The sequence below is a fragment of the Syzygium oleosum genome, unplaced genomic scaffold (genome assembly GCF_021117445.2).
Source record: "Syzygium oleosum isolate NSW1041296 unplaced genomic scaffold, Sole_v2.1 Sole_v2.15, whole genome shotgun sequence".
NCBI classification, from domain to species: Eukaryota; Viridiplantae; Streptophyta; class Magnoliopsida; order Myrtales; family Myrtaceae; genus Syzygium; species Syzygium oleosum.
In genome coordinates this window covers 770019-786150 of record NW_026607499.1, presented here as the reverse complement: position 1 = coordinate 786150, position 16132 = coordinate 770019, and the positions used below count along the sequence as shown (strand labels likewise).

General features: G+C 37.8%; 1 pseudogene; it reads left to right on the top strand.

Moving 5' to 3' along the window:
• Nucleotides 1-4654: 4654 nt before the first annotated feature.
• On the top strand, nucleotides 4655-8160 carry LOC115687217 (L10-interacting MYB domain-containing protein-like; annotated as a pseudogene).
• Nucleotides 8161-16132: the final 7972 nt, after the last annotated feature.

The following is a 16132-nucleotide window of genomic DNA, read 5'->3' as shown; positions in this document are numbered from 1 at the left end:
ACGTAATCAACGGGATTCGAATCTGTTATCCAACGGCTACTCAATCTTTATTATACAAATCTGTCCAAGGTGAAGATTGGAAGATGATCCTCCAAAGCTGTCCAACGGCTAGTAGAGGAGTATTTAAGGAGATCAACGAGCGCGAGCAAGGAAGTACGAATCAAGAATCAACAAGTCCAAAGTCCGAGCATACTCCAATCATTTCTCTTGTCGTTCCGAGCCAAACATTAAGATATTGAGGGACACTTTGTAAGAGTGATTGTGTGAGATAAAGAGTCCTATCATACACAAGAGTGTTAACACTCGAAGTTGTATTTCCTCTTGATTACATAGTGAAATCCAACCGGTAGACTCGTAAGCGTGGGAGAGTGGACGTAGGCTTGCTATAAGCCGAACCACTATAAACTTGTGTGCAGATTCTCTATCCCTTATCTCTTATTTTACATTCTGCACTTCCAGAGCACCGTCTATATATAATCTGTCTTGAATCTGAATTTTATTCAGACTCTACTTGTGATTTATTTTGTTTCCGCATAAATTATCAAAAATTATTTAAGATCACCTATTCACCCCCCTCTAGGTGATCCTTGCTAGCTACATCATTAGTGACTGTCCTTTTTTCAGTAGTGTCGTTAGAGTTGGACAGAAGTTGATCCAAGCTAGGGTTTCTCTTCTTCTTCTTCTATTTATTCCCCTTTCCCTACAACATGGGTCTTTTGTTACAATAATTAAAGACTTAGACTAGTATTTGGTATATTCTTGAGCCCGAAAACAATCGTATGCGAAGTTTCCTAGGTTATTCATCGTACGTGAGGAAATATTGTCTGGTCTTATTTAACGAACTCGTGATATTAAAGAAGACCAATCGCATGGTTTGGTTTTTCTTAATCTATTTTAAATTTTTGTTAAAAAAAATTGGGAAGGTTTGCGGATCGGCAGCCTTTAGAAATTTGGTGAGACATTATATCAACTGGCACAGTTTTACATTTACCACGTTATTACTAGTTTCAAAAGTTTAGGAAAAGGCCTCAATGAATGAACTGCCTAATGAGGGGACATTTCTGATTGTTCTTTATTTGGTGCATTTGGGAGTTTTTTATTTTTCATTTTACGACAATTGTTAAAGTTCATGGCACATGTAGAAAATGTTCACTATCTTTTTCAAGGGATCGTCTGTCTCATCTGTCTCTATATACAATGACCAAAAGTCCACCAACCCCATGTCGTTAGGAGAATGACAATTGTTCAAGGAGATTCGAATGATTCTTGAGACGTAAAAATTAGATCAAAAAACTGAGTCACCAATGCTCCACACCATCTTCATCGGTCCAAACCCTGCATGGGATACGTTGGCAGGGCCGCTCGATTCCTACTTCCTTGACCATATCCAGTTGCTAGAGATTCAATCTTTACCCTAAGCTGATTCAAAATTATTGAAAGATATAATTATGATATTCCGCGATTTTGTATATTTCCCTTAATTGGTCATGATTGATTGTACTTAATATTTTATTACTTTAAATAGTCGTCATGTAAAGCCTATGGTTCATGTACTTTTCACTTGTTAATATATAAAATTTTTCTCTCTCAACTTGATATCCTGCTTGTCTAAGTTCATTAACATCAACTTGTACCCCTATACCGCGAGTATTGTTACCTTTCACTTGGATAAAGTCGGAATGTTTTCTTGGTAGGAGACATTTCCAGTTAATCACATGCGTACGGTCCTCAAGGTTGATGACACTATAAAAACGGTCTGATCTCTCCTGCTCGACAAGGTCAGTGGAAATTGGGAAGGCAGGGCTAAGTTGTCTGATTTTGACAATGTCACTAGAATCTCGATTTTGCTCCAGAGAAATTGCAACTTGCTTGCCATGACTCAATTCCTCAGACCTCCCAAGAGCGGAATGAGCGAATGCCAGTGAAGCAGTTAAGCGAAACATGTACACAAAGTAAAGTGGAGTTCCTTTCATGCTGGAAAAAACCAGAAAGTACCCGGCACGAACAGAGTGATGTTCAGTAAATCTCTGCCAACCGTCATCGAAACATAATTTATGATTAGCTTTTCTTTGAACTCCCTTTTGGGGATACGCACAAAAACTATTAATTAAGACCTGGCATTTGTGTCTTGGCAAAGCACTCTAAAATCGACTTAACTACATTTTTAAGAAGTTCGAGTCCCCTTTCTAAAAGCAAAAGAAAAAGTTCCGACTAGACGCATGAAATGTTTAAAATTGGGACCTAGTACCGGTCAAAAACTTTGACAATGGACGTTTCAAGGTCCACACACCAAAATGGCGTGTGTTAATGAAGGAGCGTACTTGAAGATCTTGTAAAAAACAATTAAGATAAGAACATTATTCGATTATGAAGACACCAATCACACACATGAACAGATAGTTAATATCTTGAAATTTGACCTTTTGTTTCTTATTTAGTTGCTCCATCGATAGCATTAAGGATACTCAAGGGCATAATCCTTTTTTTAACAGTTGGGCGATTCTTAAATTACCCGATAAGTCTCATTTGTCGCATCGTGTCATGTCAATCTCACTTTCTCATACTAATCGAGCGATCAATTAACTTAAAGTGAGAAAAATTCTTACTTGGACCCAGTTCACAAACCAAATACAATGATAGATGTTAATCTCGTGAGACCCACGTGATTTCCAATCTACGAACCGATTTCCTGGCAAAAAGTTTCCCCTAAATGGTTAGAAAATAGTTATTCTGTTTGAAACATGAACTTATGATTACACTTCTGAAGATGTAGTCATGGATTGAGTAGTGACTAACGAGGTTTTCTATGATCCCTTTGGGGACGTTCCACTTCCACTGGCATGAAATAGGTTGTATCTTTGTGCATTTTATAGTATTTCGTCCACAAAAAATCACACCGTACAAACACTTCAAAAAAATTTCAATAAATGACCGAAATTCATTCTTTTGTGATCAAAGTATCACCAATATCCAGCTTAATCCTTTGGCTTTATAAAAATAAATATTGGGATTAGTGTACGGGAAGTCCTAAAATTTGTTACGAAAGTGCAATTGCATTCTAAAACTTGCAAAAAGTGCAATCAAATCCTAAAATTTGTCAAATTGTTACAATTAAGTCCTTCCGTTAACTCTGCTAAGGTAGCTTATTTTAATGATTTTACTCTCCTACGTGGCAAATAACTTAAGTGAAAGCTCCATGTGTGCAAAACAACTCATCCAAAAGTGGGTCGTTTCCACCATTGCCCCAAATTTGAGGTCTGAACCCTAAAATGAACAGAGTTGGAGATCTTTCTTTGCCCCAAATCGGAGGTCTATGAGACCTAAATATTGCTACAAGTATTTCCCGTGAGTCTAATGGGACCTAGTGTAATTTTTGGGTTCTTTCTTCTCTTGACTAGTAGCGTTTGAGCAAGCATCTTGTTTCGATAATGATTTGGTTGAAACTATACTCTCAATCACAAGGGTGATCAAGTAATAACTTTAGAGGGAATGCTACCAAATAAGCAAGATATTTGGATAAGCTGGTCACCACAAGGAAATTCGAATATGAAATTGGCACCATGGGCTCGCAAATACTTGTGGCAATAGGCCACACAGGAATGAGAAAATAAAAAAAAAGCCATGTCAACATTTTTCTGTTAGTATAATTAGACCGAGTCAATAGAATGACTCGATTGCACTAATATGAGAAGTTTTATGATTTGATTGTACTTTTTGTAAAATTTTAAGATTTAATCACACTTTCGTAATAAGTTTTATGATATGTGAGTATAAGTTTGGTAACATAAGAGTGTTGCATGTAGTTTAGATACATGTCTAATCGAAAGGAATTAAAGATTACTAATGCAGAATATCTTTTGATTTATGGAACTTTTTCTTTTTCCCAAGGAGGAGTCATCTTGCATCGCAATATTCTCGGCTAAAGTAAGCCTACGTCCACTTTCCACACAGACTGGCTAGATTTCACTAATGAATCAATCAGAGGTTACAGATAAGGATGTTAACTCTCAGTCTCACAATCTTAGAGTCACTTTCTTTCACAATATTGGAGTTACTCCTCTTTAAAACCTCTCCAGATAGTACAAAGTTCAAGCTTAAGAAAAATAAGTGTATATGGTTGAAGCTCTCAATACTTTGGAATTTCAAATTCAAGATGTTACATCTTTCTTCAGCACTAGGATCTCCTTTTATACTTCTCCACATCCAATCCAATCATTGGACAATCTTCGGAGAATCCTTCTCCAATGATTTTGTTGGATAAGAATGCTTAATGAAGATTTGGTAGTTGTTCGATAATGCAAATCAAAATCTCTTAGATGATTCAATTGCCCATACAACCAAATTAGAGTTTCCACAAGTAGAGTTCTTCACTTAGTAAGAATATCATGACGAGATCAAGGGTGCGTTTGGGAATGGCTTTGCCAAGCCACTTTGGGAATCCAAAGGCCCTTGGGCTAAAATTTGGTGTTTGGGAAATTTTTTTAGAAACCCATTAAGAGAAAGTTGGCCTTTTGAAGGCTAAAAGCCCAAGGCAGCCTCCTACCTGCCTTGGCATTTCAGCATTCTTGGCATGCTGTAGGGATAATAATGAATTTTTTTATTGTCGGAATTGCCCTCATAGATTTATCTAATTTCCACTTTAACCCTTCTTTTGTTAAAAACCCTTGAAACAGCGGTCACGCTAACCCCTTACGCTCCTCTCGCTTTACCTCTCTCTCTAGTTGCTCTCTGTTCACTGTTTTCTTCTCTCGTGCTCGCCTCTTGGTGGCCTCTCTCTTCGCTCATAACCAAGTTGCTCGTTTCACCTCGAATCTAGGTTATTTTGCTTCGATTCCTTCTCGTAGTGTTTTTTTCTAGCTATGATTATTAAGTCGCTCGCCTCACTCGTGTTCGCCTCTCTCTTGGTGGCCTCTCTCTTCGCTCAGAATCGAGTTGCTCGCCTCGCCATGCTCGCCTCTGTCTTCGCTCGGAACCCAATTACTTGTCTCACCTTGAATCCAGGTTCGTTTGCTTCGATTCCTTCTTGTAGTGTTTTTTGTAGTTATGATTACTAAGTCTTTTGCCTCACTTGAAATGCCATGTTTATGCAAGATGATTAATATGTATTTTAACATTTCTTTGTCAAACATGTGCGATAGGGAAAACGTAGATCTATTGGTTGAAGGTTTATGCATGAAAACCGTCGATTGAAAGTGTGAGCGAATGATGGAAAGAGAGAAAGAGGACACAAGATGCTCAGGCAAATCTAGTAGAGAGGGTGGCCTCTATGAAAGACTATAATTGTCATCTAAACATGGCAGCGTAAATCCGAAAAATACCATTATCCTGAAATAAACATGCTCCTCCATGAAACTTGCATATGAATGGTATGACTGATTCGCTCACCACCTGCTCGATGAAATGCTTGAATTGAAATCGTTTTGCTCGATAGACACTGTTTGGTGGGTTAATTAAGAGGATGACTTCTGCCGTATTTCATCTTTGCTTAGAGCATTGCTGGGTCCATTTGCTCTCTGCTCTGCATTTTACATTTCATGTAATGATTCGATCGTAGATGGCATGTTGTGTATCGTTGGCTGTTTACAATTGTCGGTGTGTGTCGAATGCTGTTCATATACATTTGGGTATGTCAAATGATGTTCATGTATGCTATTTCGAGGTGGTGGATGGTTGAAGGGTTGGTGGTCCGTGGTTAAGGTCTGTTAACCGGAAGTACTTGATGATAAAGTATGTTATTTTGGTTTAGGATGAGATACGTAGGCACTATTGTTGAAGTTGTACTGTTTTAAAATTGATACGTGAGTATTGAAGTTTCTGGGTTAAAGGGAAAACAAAAGAAGTCCCTGTATTTATCAAAACAAATAATGGGAGGGGCCTGGTCAGGGACTTGAGGCTGTCTTTTGGTCTTAATAGTTGGAATTTAACACAATAAAAATGAGTTTGGTTTGCTTAGGAAGAGTTACTAATTTTGTTCCGAAGGAGAGATTGTCATAGATCAGTGACCGGTGTTGGTTAACGGGAGATAGCATCATTCTTGTTGAGTGTGGGATGCGGATTATCGTTGAAGCTTTGGTGTTTTAGAATATACATGCGTAGTGAGAAGAAGTTATGGTAATAGCAGATAGACGTGGAAGACAATGAGAGTAAAGAAAAGAGGAAAAAATGGAGTCTTGTTATGATCACAAGTTTGGCAGATATGGGCTTGATTTCATTCAAGTGAGTTTAGATTTATCTAAGTTTATATGATTTAGGAGAGCCCGTGTCTAATCAAAGAAATACCTTAAACTCTTCTTATGCCGTTTCCCAAAAGGAAACCCAATTCAGGAGGGTCACGACAGAGTTTCGTGTCAGAGTTCAAACAACTCAAATGAGAGTTGATGATACAAAATTTGTTGATAATTCAATCTAATAAAAGTTAGTACAAAACTCTAATTTAGACTTGATAATTTTATATAGGAGGTTGTTAAATTTGAAGCAAGTTATACAAATATAGTCATAACTAAAATTTGTTAAAATACAAAGTACGAACAAATGTGGTAATTTCATAAAAATATTGATAGATTATCTACCATTTGTGCAGATTTGCTCGTGGTTCTTATAGTTTTGTTAACCTTTCTCTTCGCTCAGAATTGAGTTGCTCGCCTCTTTCTTCGCTCGGAACCCAGTTGCTCATCTCACTTTGAATCCAGGTTCTTTTGCTTCGATTCCTTCTTGTAGTGTTTTTTTATAAACATAATAGGTCTTTCTCCTAATTAGTTGTCTACAACCATGTCTGTACTGGATGTCGCATTGTGTTGAAGCTTTAAGTTTTGTCTATAGGTCTCTTGTGCCAATTAATTGATTTTCCATTCTGAACACTCCACGATGATTTTGTTGGGCATCAGAATGTGCTGTAGCTTTATGTTCTATCTTTAATGTTCTGTCAAAATTTGCATACACATATGTTCATTCATGTTTACGGAATTGGGTTAGACTTTAATCTTGTTTGTTTGCATTTTTCAAATGTGTTTGTGGTTATTTTATTGGAAGATGGCAAGTTCATCAAAGGAAAAGGCATATTGGAGCTCGGAAGATGTAGAAACTTTTTGTCAATTGTGCATTGAACAAATTGAAAAAGGCAATTGTCCGGCAAGCAATAAAAGGGATGGATGGACAGTCATAATTAACAAGTTTGAGGAGCTAAGGGGCAAAAAGTTTGATAAAAATCAAATGAAGAGTAAGTGGGATAATCTGAAGGAAGAATGGAAAAAATGAAGCAATTGATTCAAAAGGAAACAGGATTAGGATGGGATCTAAGGAAAAAAATCATTGATGCGAGTGATGAATGGTGGGAGATGAAAATTAAGGTGTTTATCTCTTCTTTTGTTACTTTTTTCTAAGTTCATATTTTATGATACAACTCATGAAAATGTTTTATTATAATAGGCCAATCCTAAGCTTAAAGTTTTTCGAACGAAAGGCACACATCCGGCGGTTGAAGCTTTGTTGGATAGAATGTTCTGAGGTACGGTTGCTACTGAAAGTATCACATGGAATCCTGCCCAAGGTTTATGCAATAATGAGGATATGGAGGCCACATAAGCTGATATTGGTGATTGTGCAGGATCTATTGATGATACTTTAGAGTGCAATGTTGGTGAAAAGGTAGTATAACCAAGTCAAAGTAAGAGCCATAAAAGAGTAACAGAGAGTTTAATAAGGTAAGCTCAAGGAAAGAAAAAAAAAAGTGATTGGACTGGCCAAGTTAGCATCGCAAATTGACAGACTTTGTTCAGCTGTTGAAAGTAGGAGCAATGAGACATCTTTTGCAAGGGAGTTTGATCCTTACAAGGAAAATATGCAAACATTGAAAGCCATCCCTGAGATTAAGCAAAACCGAAAGTTATACTCTTTTTACTCTCACATTTTGTTGAAAAGAAAGACAACATGCATATTTTCATGAACTTGAATGGAGATGAAGAAAAGGTCGAGTGGCTCAAGTTTAAGTTAGAAGAGCATAATAGTCTTCGCTAGGATGTTAGCTACTTGTTTGAACTCTTTCTACATTGTTGTAATGTGAGACATATTTTCAATTGGTGTTTTGCACTTTGTTTGCACTACTTGTGAACTCTATTTCTATTTATGTTCTAATGTGAGACATGTTTTCAGTTGATTTTTTTTATTGGGTAAAGTTTGCATATATATGATGGATGATACAATTGTTCCATCGATGGGTGATCTACATTATTCATCACTTTTCTTATTGTAACTCTATATTTTGTTACTTTGACAGTTATGGATGATTCTCCTGAAAGGGAAAACCATGAAAATGAGGAAGAGGAATATTGGCAACTTGTGGGAGCTGGTCAATCAACAGTCGCTTATAAGGCAATATACAATTACAAAGTACCTTATATGATATCGTCATATACAGGAAATGCATGGTTAGGAGAGCTGATAAGCGAATATGCTAATCCGATAAGGTGCTATCAAATGTTTAGAATGGATAAGATTGTATTTAATAGTTTAATGCATGACTTAGTGACATGTTATGGTCTTCAAGGAACTAGGAATATTGATGTTACAGAAATGCTTGAAATGTTTCTTCACATTTTAGGACACGGTATAGGTAATAGGTGGGAGAAGGACACCAGAAGTGTCAAAAATTGTGTACGGTGCTCACTTTAACGCTAAAAATTTTCGCCGGCTCACTTAAGTACCAAATTGGAGAAAAAACGATCACTTAAGTGCCAAAGGTGAGAAATTCCAGCCAAATTAATTACGTGGTCTTTATAATTATAAATCTATGCTAACGTGAAATATCATTTGAAAAAATTTCTCCACGTGGACGTCCAAAATGACGTCGCACGCTCCTACGTGGCAGATTGCATCAAAACGATGTTGTTTCCTCTCCCTCACCTAGACGACGTCGCTCAGCTTTGAGATCTTTTTATCTCAGACCGATCATTGTCAACATCCTCTCAGCATCACCATCGCTCGTCGTTGCTCATCGTTGTCGTCGCTTGCTCAGTCGCCATCATCGCTCGCCGTTACGTCTCTGCAACTCAGGTTTGTGATTTTCTCTCCCTTGTTCAGTTGCTGGACAAATTAGGGCTCTAAGACGAAATTAGGGATCCGATAGCAAAATTTGGGTTCAGAGGGAAAAATTAGGGCTCGGAGGGCAAATTTAGGGCTCGGGAAAAAGTAGGGTTGTGATTGTGGGTGGGGACCTCAATTTCTTTAATCATGGTATCATTTTCTCTCGTGGGGACGATGGTACTTGAAGCCGTGGGGACCTTAATTTGTTTAATCACAGTGATGTTGTTTAATCACATCGAATTGTTTGATCACATAATCAACTTGCAATTGTGGGGTCCTCAATTTGTTTAATCACGGTATCAATAGTGATGTTGCGATTGTGGATGGGGACCTCAATTTGTTTAAACAATTCAGTGTTGCTTTGTTTCCACTAAACAATGTATGTGCTTTCTTTTCCACTAAACGACAACATTTATTGATAATATGGTTATGTATTTGTAGCCTGGGAGAACTTCAGAGTGCTTATCTCTCAAGGTGGCTTAAGTCAAGAGTCAAGGGTTGCACTCTAAAGAAGAATCTAACCAAGGTTAACTAGAGCACAATCTAGTAAGAAAAGTGCTTTGCAACAAACATCACGAGCAGCATGTCCAATGACAAGAGCACAGGCAAGTCCAAAGATAACACATAAGCAAGTCCGAAGACAAGAGCATAGGCTAAAAAGAAATAGCCAAATGTAGTTTTGGTACAACAACCTCCAAATCTAGTGCAACAATCTTCAAGCCAGTGCAACAACCTCCAAATCCAGTTCCAGTTAGAAATAGTGCAAAGATTCAAGCCAGAGGTCCAACTAAAAGGGATAGAGACGGGAGAGTTATGCATACTAACGACTGATGGGAGGGGGTGCTGGATTGTTGGAGGTTATGGGTTTGAGAGAGAAGAAAGTGTTTTGCTTGAAGTATTACACCAAGAGACATCAAGTTTGGAATGCTCAACAGTGCTACCTCCAGCGTAGGGAAAAACCTAGAGTTTATATGCAAGCTATTCTCCCCAAAATAACCATGCTTTACACCTATTGGGCTTGTATGTGAACATATTATTTGGAATATATTAATAATATATCCAACAATCTCCTCCTATGTTCACCATACAGCACAATCCAATACGGTGGTTAGTGTAATGTTCAAACAAGTATGAATCATCCACATTCAGTCCAAGACAGTCAACTTGGATCGGTCAAAGAGTTTTAGCACTAAATACTAAACTCAATCATAATTTGCAATCTAAATAAGTGAATCATCCTTATCATGAATCTATTATGAGATCAGCACATAAAATTAAATATGAAGAGTTTTAGATTCAATCTAAACTCATCCAAATCCCAAAATAAATCTCAGAATCAGTTCACAACCAAGCACAATGATATTCACACAATAGAGATAGCAAAATGGAAGTCTCAAGTAAATGAACTCCATCAAAATGGGCAATAGCAGGTGACTTGTCAAGCCCCTACATACTCTGAATGATATATTCATTCATCTAGTAGATCATCTTGGTCAGGATCCACCCAGTAAGCTCTCCTCCATCTCTGCCATCCCCTTTAGAATGTCATAATATTATGAATTCAATCAGGCAGAGAAGAACATATATTAATGTCATAAAGCATCAATATCATGTTCATAAGCATCAAGCCAGTTTCATAAATTATGAACAAGGCCTAGACAGTTTGAACTACAAAGAGCCATCAACTTCGGTTTATTTATAAGAGAATAACCATTGTCTAGTTTCAAAGAACATGACCAATAGTCATGTCACTTACAATAACCAATAGTTCGGTTTATTTATAAGAGAATAACCATTGTCTAGTTTCAAAGAACAGGACCAATAGTCATGTCACTTACAATAACCAACAGGCTTCTTATGCAAACAACTATCTCTGTATTTCAATTTGGAATGCACAATTACTGATTCCTTAAAGTCAAATAATCTAGCATCAAGTTTGGAATGAGACCATTTAACCAAAGGATAGTCCAATCTAGTTGGATTGTATCATCAAGTTTGGAATGACACAAGCCCCCATATAGAACCTTTGAATTGGGTTACGTCATCTTCATCAAGTTTGGAATGAGACAACTCACCCTTTTCAAATTAATCAGCAACCATGAACATCGATGAAATACATAAATTGTGCTTATCATTGTGGCCAACAAAGGACGATTCGATAATGCAAAACATACAATTAGAAGGTAAGTAAATGGTAATTAAGACATATCTACATAGTCTTTAACCCCATTTCCCCCACTGTTTTGAATAATCGATCTATAGGCATACCCTTTGTGAGAGCATCGGCCATGTTATCCGTCGATCGCACATCGATCAAGGTGATAACTCCTTGTTCGCGCAGATAATTCAACAATGCATGTCTCAGTCTCACATGTCTTCTCCGCCTCTTCGCCGGCTGAGGCCAAAGCAAAAAGTTCTGATTCCATAGACGACAATGCAATACAAGTCTGTCTTTTGGATTTCCAAGTAATAGCAGCTCCACCCAAAGTGAATACATATCCACTCGTGGACTTACTATTTCCAATTTCTGAACACCATGAGGCATCAGAATATCCATTCACAGTTGGAGGATAACCAGAATAACATAGAGCATAATCTTTAGTACCTTTAAGGTATCTCATCAGCCTACTAAGGGCATCCCAATGCTCTTTACTAGGATTACTAGTGAAACGACTCAGCATGCCAACTGTAAAGGCTATGTCAGGTCTAGTGCAACTCATAGCATACATGAGACTACCAATCAGTTTCGAGTACTTTAAATGATCAACACTGGTCCCTTCATTAGGACTCGGTCTTTTATTATAGTCACATGGTGTCGCACTCGGTTTACACTCACTGTATCCCCAGGTAGAAAGTAGTTGCTCCATATAATGAGTCTGGCTAAGGGAGATGACTTGCCTTTCAAAACTTACTTTCATACCAAGAATGGTATTAGCAATACCAAGATCTTTCATGTCAAATTCTTTAGCTAAAGTAGCTTTCACGTCACTCACTACAGAATGATCGAAACCAAGAATTAACATGTCATCAACATACACGCAAATGATGACTATCTTATTTGACATAGAACGATGGTAAAGGCATTTATCGGAATAACTAGACCGAAAGCCATAACTCTTTACCACTTTGTCAAATTTAAGATGCCACATCTTAGGTGCTTGTTTAAGACCATACAAAGATTTGTTCAATTTACAAACTTTGTCCTCAAGACCTTTCATGACATACCCTTCCTGTTGTTCCATGTAGATTTCCTCATTTAACTCTCCATTTAGGAAAGCTGTCTTTACATCCATTTGATGCACTACAAAGTGTTCAATAGATGCCAAAGCAAGAAGAATTCTTATAGTTGATAGATGACACACAGGTGAATAGACATCAAAATAGTCTATTCCACTTTGTTGTTTATAGCCTTTAGCTACTAAACGTGCTTTGTATCTGGCTATTGATCCATCACTATTCAGTTTCTTCTTCAATACCCACTTACAGCCTATAGCCTTAGCCCCTTTTGGCAAATGGACTAGCTGCCAAGTGTGGTTCTGTAGCAGGGAGCTCATTTCATCATCTATGGCTTCTGCCCACAGTAAGGATTCTCTAGATCTCATTGCTTCCTGATAGGAGAATGGATCATCCTCTAAATGGTAAGTAACAAAGTCCTCACCAAAACTTTTGGGAACTCTATCTCTTGTAGATACTCTAATTGGAACTTGTTCAACAATCAACCGTGGGGAATTAGTGTCAGAAGAGCTTGTTTCAAATTCTACAGGAGACTCTGAAATCATATCTGTAGATCCAGAAACATTCAAGCCATGATCTCTGAGAAACTTGTTCTCGAAAAATTCTACATCTCTAGATTCTATCACTGTATTAGTAGATAGATCTAAAAATCTATTTGCAGCACTATCTTCCGCACAACCTAGATATACACAAGTAATGGTTCTAGGTCCCACTTTAGGTCTTTTAGGATCTTGTATTCTTACATAAGCAACACAGCCCCAAGTCTTAAGAGTATCATATCTACAAGGATACTTATGCCATATCTCATAAGGTGTCATAGACAACTTAGAGTGCGGCAACCTGTTTAGGATGTGATTAGCGAGTTAGAACTCGCTTCTCCCCAATAAGAGGAAGGCATGCCACTGTAAGTAACATGGAATTTAACATTTCGGTTAACGTTCTATTCTTACGCTCGGCAACACCATTTGATTGGGGTGAGTAAGGAGCAGTGGTTTCAAGTATTATGCCCTCTAAAGTACAAAAGTCCTTAAACCCTGTCATTGTATATTCTCCTCCTCTATCACTTCTAAACCTCTTAATTTTCAAGTTGAGTTGATTTTCTTGAAAATCTTAAACTTTTCAAAAACCTCATCTTTCGATTTCAACAAATAACATGACAATATCGAGAAAAATCGTCTATGAAAGTTAGTAGATACTTCCGACCACCTCTAGTAACATAATTTCTGAAGTCACAGAGGTCAGAATGTATCAGCTCAAGAAGTTGTGTGCTTTTAGAAACCGACTTAAAAGGTTTTCTAGTGATCTTAGCATGTGCACACACTTCACATTTGTCAAATCGAATAGAAGTATCCAATGGAATATTATGAGTTTTAGCTAGATGTTGCATCTTCCTGTAATTCACATGTCTAAGTCTATTGTGTAATAACTTTGGATCAATCAAAGTAGCATTCATATGGTTGATGCTATCAGTATCTAAACTCAACCTATACATACCATTAACCATGAATGCACAACCGAAATAACATGAGTTAACGATAAAGTTACTCTACCATTCATAGTTGAAAAAGGACATACCAACTTTATCAAGTAAACTCATAGATATCAAATTCTTTTTAAGTAAAGGTACTACTCTAACATGTTTCAAAGTTAGTAATTTACCTGAAGAAAGCATCAAATTTGCAGTTCCAGCATGAGTCACCTCTGCCTCACCACCATTACAATTTTCTATGGTGTCTTTTACTTCTATGACCTCAGTGAGTGAGTTCTTGTCATTTGTAGCATGACAAGTAGCGCCACTATCTAACCACCACTCAGAGGAGATGCTAGCCTTTCAATTCTTGATCATTCCAATGAAGGCTTGAGGCTCAGATTTACTAATTAACATATTAGTCGGAATATGTGGTGTGTCATTCTTTGGCTTCTTTTGTAACTTACACTCTGCTGCCCAATGATCCCACTTTCCACAGTTATGGCACTTGCCCTTCTTCATCCTTTTGAAGATAGTCTTTTTGGCCTCTAACTATGAAGAGGATTCGCCTATTGATGACTTGGACATTTTCTGAGGTTTATTGGAATGTGAAACTAAGTTGGCAACTGACTTTTGTTGTCCATCTTGTTCCAAACTCTTCCTAGTATACCTCTTTAATTCATCCAGTCTCATATGTTCTTTCTGTCTCTGCATTTCAGTCTTGAAAGAACTCCATTCGGCAGGTAGCTTACTCAACACAAGACCAACAAAGAGATTATCGAACATATCAGAGTTATCCTCTTTCAAGTGATCCCATATCTCTTTCGATGTCTTAAATTCACTATAAGTCATAGCTAGACGAGGATTTACAGAGGTTAACAAGTAATCTCTTCAAAAATCTTCATCTTTGTTCCATTGATATTCATCAACATCTTCGATGGTAGATGCAAAATCACTCAAGATCTTGTGTAGAATATTTCACGTTCTTTCATGCCAAATTGAACATGCAATTTCCAACCATGAAATTCAGTGACATCAAATGATTGCAGCTTGATAATATCATAGGAACTATATTTTGCCATTTTAATCAGAGAAAAGATGTAGAAAGAGAGCACCTTGAAGTCCTCGGAGCGCGTAAAATCGAATAAAGCCCCTAACCTTGGTCAAACCGCTCTGTAGAGGTGGAGTTTCCCAAAACAGACCCCAAAAACAAATCCGGAGTGCCCAAAAACCTTAAGATGGACTGTACTTGTTGCTGGAAGTCAAGAAGTCGCAAAATTCGCTGGAAGTCGAAAAATTGCCGGAAATTCGCTAGAAGCCAAAAAATCGCCGAAACTTCCGGTTGTCGTATCTCAGCCGTCCGAACTCCGTTCAAGGCGAGTGACCACTCAAAACGCACGTATCGACGAGGAGAACAAGATCCAAGTGGTTTCACCCTCTGAAATTGGCTATAATTTCTGGGTTCTTGAATCAAAGATTTCAGCCACCGAATCTTCAAACTCAGATCCCGGCCAACCCTCTCGTCGAAATCGAAAATAAATAATACCTGCGAGTTCGTCTCGACGAGATCTTCAAGTAGACACCTTTCTTGCTCAAATCCAACACACGAATTTAATACTTCAAGATTGTTGGAGGTTATGGGTTTGAGAGAGAAGAAAGTGTTTTGCTTGAAGTATTACACCAAGATACATCAAGTTTGGAATGCTCAACAGTGTTACCTCCAGCGTAGGGAAAAACCTAGAGTTTATATGCAAGCTATTGGGCTCCAGCCCATATGGGCCCAAAATAACCATGCTTTACACCTATTGGGCTTGTATGTGAACATATTATTTGGACTATATTAATAATATATCCAACATGGATATAGTAGTTTTTATTTTTGTTGGGAGGTTGTGCATATGGTAGTTTCTATTTTTTATTGGGAGGTTCATATGTTTTAGTCGGTTATTCAGATTGACCAAATGTAGAGACTATGTTCAATGTCAATGGATCGATATTTAATTTGTTTATGTTTTTGCCATTTCCATATTTTGCTTTTGGTTGTGCTGGTTGTGTTGGTGTTCCTGCTTGTGTTGGTTGTGTTGGTGTGTCTAACTGGGTTGTACAGGTTGTATTTGGTGCTGGTGTAGTGTTTGCACCAATTTTATGTGCTGGTGCAAGCACAAGATGCATTAGCACGTGCTAGTGCAGAGTATTGTGCTTGCACCAGCAAGCATAAGATTGCACCAGCAGCTTGGTGGTGCTAGTGGCCGAGTGGTGGTGGTGGTGGTGATGGTGGTGTTGGCGGCTAAGAGTGGTGTTGGCTGGTGATGTGAATGGTTGCTATGTTGTATGCCGGTGCAAGATTGTGAT